The sequence below is a fragment of the Hakea prostrata genome, unplaced genomic scaffold (assembly GCF_041222555.1).
Source record: "Hakea prostrata isolate BN-2017 unplaced genomic scaffold, UWA_Hpros_2 contig_15, whole genome shotgun sequence".
NCBI classification, from domain to species: Eukaryota; Viridiplantae; Streptophyta; class Magnoliopsida; order Proteales; family Proteaceae; genus Hakea; species Hakea prostrata.
Genome location: NW_028291134.1, coordinates 151,617 through 156,270, shown reverse-complemented (window position 1 = coordinate 156,270; position 4,654 = coordinate 151,617).

Here is a 4,654-nt window from a genome sequence, read left to right as displayed (position 1 = left end):
GACCTCTACCTCTCCTGGCTCCTACTACCCTACCTCGAGCGCTACCACCTCGTCCTCGTCTCTCCATAGTGTATAAATACCTGTAGAGAAGATCAACAAGTCAATGTTAGAAGATTACCCAAAATTGGACATGAAGGGCGTTTTCGTAATTTTTCTAAATTTTTCGAAAATTTTCAAATTTGGGGAAAATTCAAATTGAGTATACTGACATATGCACAATACTTAGAATTGCATGATTGTGAAGTTTGTTGGAAGAAAACCGGTCGAAATCTCGTCCTAAAGTTGAAAATTCAGCAAGCTAGAAAAGAGGAATTTCGACATTTAGGCTAAATTTGGGGATTTTTTATATTGTTGAAATCGGTTGAAACGAATTGCATGGTAATGTGTATCATGTCATTTGGAATGTGTAGCATCAAATTTGGTGTTAAAACTTCTAGCGGTTTGGGAGAAATCGAAGTTTTACTACATTTTGGAAATTTCCGGCTACGTTAGCGAAAGCAAGTTGAGATTTTGTGTTTGCTTGATGTTTAAGCCTTGTTGTTGCATGTAAACTATGGGATTATGTTTCTAAGCATGCATGAACATGTTTCTAACTTAGAACAACAAGTTTAACATGGTATTTTGAGAAATCTAAGTGAAGAAATCAATTGAGAAGATGATGAATAGTAATTTCCTTACTTGGTTGAGTATTGATGGTTGTGTTGATGTTGTAGAAGCCTCAAACCACTTGGAATCTACTTAGAAGTGATTGCTAATGTGTTCTCCAGAGCCCCTCCACAAAGAAAATGAGTTAGAAGTGAGAAATGAAGCTAAAAACCTGATTTTCTCGTTACTGTTGAGCTTGGTCGACTGACAGTCAACCAGCCAGTCGACCAAGGCTAATGAAAGTGAGAAAATTGGATTTTTGGTGAAATTTTTGGATTTTGACCAATGTTTGATTACTTGCTTATTATGTTGATGAACTTATGTATGAATTGAGCATTTTAATCATATGGTCAAGTGAGTTTTGATGAATCTTCGTGTCTCGATTTGATCGACTTTCTTTTGCAGAATGGTTCTACTGAGAAATTGTCTTGTCGGCTCCGGTAGTACCGGTAACGAGGAGACACCTGCTGGAGGGTCTGACCAACAGACCCAAGAGGACAGCTATACTACCAATGGCATCCCCTGTCACATCCCGCCCAATATCCACCCAGAGGGTACCCTATCTGGGTTACTCGGGAGTGATCCACAGCCCAATAGATCTAGTTTAGGAACAATCATATCCAATTAGCACAATAATATAATCAAAAGCAAGAACAAATTGTGGTATTCAAGTAATCCAATAATAAAAGTTAATAAATGATCACAGAAGGATCACAAAGAACATCAAAGTGCGGAATAACAAGTACCAAATCAAAAGACAACTATAGAGTATAGCGGAAATATACTCTACAAACGTGTGCGGAAGGTAGATCGAAATAAGGTAAAGGTTACAACCAGATCTCCAAAGAAGGAAAATAAAAAGGTAAGCAACTAAGTTACAGTTTCTTCTAACTTATACAATGTCTCCTCAATAACATAATCATAAGAAACTAAGCCAGGCCGGATCTACTCCTGACAAATATGAGTCTTGAACTGATAGCCTTCACAGATATAGTCACCGTAGCCAAAGTGGTATGAGTCACCAACTTAGTCCTCAAAGTGTTGACCGTCACAGTCAACAGTAGTAGTACCTGCAGAAAAGTCTAACAAAATATGTTGCAAAAATGAGTGAATTCAAAAGAACTCAGCAAGGAAAGTTATTCCATAATAACATAAATCATATGATGCACAGCATAGCATGATGCAATATGATATGAGACAATGATGATGTATGATTCTAACCCTAAGTATGCTAGTCTCTAAGGTAGACATGCTTTAAGTCGTAGCACCATACTTCTTTAGGTAGTCTCAGCCACTCATCACCGGGGGGGGGGAATTGGGTCCTGCATCCCTCTCAGACAAATCCATGGTTGGGGGTTTCGGTCACCACTCTCTCACATCACCATTTGGTCTAAGTACTGGCGCATGTCACGGTAAAGCCTAGCCCAATGCAAATCATTTACTTAGTCATATCATGTTAGTTCCAGATACGTCCATTCCCCCCCTCTCGGGATCCTTTTCGGTATCCTTCACACTAGAGTCACGGATATTACCCACTGGACTCATCAACCCTATTGGTCATCCACAAATAGCAGACGGGAAGCTCTCACGTCCCCTCACGGATCATTTCACAGGTCTTGAGTGCCCGTGAGCCGAAGTCTAGCCATTTGCAATCCTACCAATAAATGGCCCCTTTCGGGTATCTGCAATGCGATTTATGTCCTATCATGGGATGGTTACCGGTCTTGAGCGCCCACAAATCCACACTACTACCACGGGTCGTTCGGTCTCAATGCCCTTCCGATTCGGGTCTGATACGACAGGGACATCCTAGCCATACATCTAGACAAGTCCTATTTATGTCATCCAATGATCCAGGAAAGCGTCGATGGGCATCTTCGGAGAACATCCCATACTATTCCCTCCGATGTCCAAGGACAAAAGTACCAGTAGGGCACTCCCCAATCCCAAATCATATCTAAGCAATCACATGCTTATTTCCATCCATTACATATCAACAATACAGTATCATATTGAAAACATGTCATAACATCTCATAATACAGTGTATAAATAAATGACAAGAATAAGTAAACATAATAAGCCAAGTAATTAAGCATGGTGCTACTATCTTAAGGTAACTACAGTAGTCATATGATGTCTAAAATCAATTAATAAGTTAAGTCTACTAAATTACCAACAACAGTGTAAAAGTCATACAGTCTATGTTATATGGCAATAATCGTCCTTACCTCAAATTGTGAAGAAGATGATCCGAAGTCACAAGAGAATGGTCCAATTATAGTCTTAAAGCCCTAAACAAACATACATGAAGGATTAGAGAAGAAATCAAAACAATTGGAGACCGAATGGATCAAAACTGGGCAAAAGTTGCTGACAGCAATCTTGTTGGTCGATGGTATCGACCCACTGTATCAACCCAAAGGGTCTCGGACAGCAAGTTGGGTTTTTGGCTCAAAGATGGTCTTCCGGGTCTCGGGTCGATACGAAACTTGGGGAGCAGCTTAAACACAATATAGAGACACTAATTATCAAAGAATTAACATCATCCAATGGTCAAATTAGAAATCCCCAAATTGGCATATCAAGTTCAAGAGTTGGAATTCATGGTCTTCAATGGAATCAATTGCAAATGCAAGAGAGCTTAGGAATTTAATCGATAGACTGATGAACAGCAGAATATAGACAATTACTAACATATAATCAGACCTCATTGCTAAAGAAAATCAGATTAAGAAAATGAACTCATGTTGCCATGAAGAGGAATCGAAGTAAGAGAGCAAGAACATCAAGTTTCATAATGAAATCAATGCAATTGCAAAGGAGATCAGGGATTCAATTAAGAGAATGATAAGCAATAGATTATGAATGAATATTAACATATAATCAGACTTAGCATACTATAGGAATCAGTTTAGGAGATGAAATCATGTTGCTATGGAGAAATTTCATAAGAAAGACAAGGTTAAAAATCGATATGAGATTCATAGCATTAATAGAATGAACGGGGGTTTATAGGAATCACAAGAGACATTAGAAGAAATGGTTGCAAGGTTGCAACACCTCCTTCATAGCCCCAACAACAAGAATAAGGTGAGGTAGAAGTAGAGTAGAGAGAGAGTGAGAGATTCCATACCTTGTAGAAGAGATTAGAGAAGAGAGACAAAGGATTCTTGAAGAAGATCAACACCCAAGCCAAGGAGGAGGCTTAGAGGAGCTTTCCCACGTTCTCAGATGTTGGAATGAGTGACATAATGTTTTAGGTTCGAGGTTTCACTTAAAAGGAGGAAGGAATATCCAAAAAGCACCTTTTTATTCGAATCTGGGCTTGTTGGGTCGATACATTGGGTTGATGGTATCGACCAACAGTATCGACCCAAAGTAGTTTCAACAGAATTTTCAGAAATAGTTCAGCAACTTCGGATGTGGATTCGGAAGGCTATACAAGGTAAAATTGAGTGCAGTTTTCTCCTACAAGTCAATCAAGAAGTCTAGTTTCCAGAAATGCATTTGGATCAACCATGGGAGTTCATTAGGTCCACCAAATAATCTCACCTTCTTCGATGAGCAAGCAGGATTTGCCAGACATAGTTCAGCAACTTTGGATAGGGATTTGGAGGGCTGCATGGGGTCAAATTCAGTGGGGTTTTCTCCTACAAGTCCATAAAGAAGTCTAGTTTCAGGAAATATATTCGGATTGAGCACAGGAGTTCATTAGGTATTTCAACTAATTCACCCCTCTTCGGTGCCCAGATTCAAAACTAACATTGACAATGCTCTCAAGTGAGGGGCATCATCGTCAATGTCCAAGGGCTTGGGCTCCGACACCAAATCATCAACCGAAAGGGTCTATAGGTCTCTATTTCCCCCACTTCAGGTCTTCGGACCTACAAACATAACAGATTCCGAGCTGGGTCAAGGTTAGGATAAGGTCGGATATTAAAGATCTACCCTAAGGGAAAGGTCTGGCATGACTTCCTAATGCTTTCAAAGATAGCAACATTGAAATC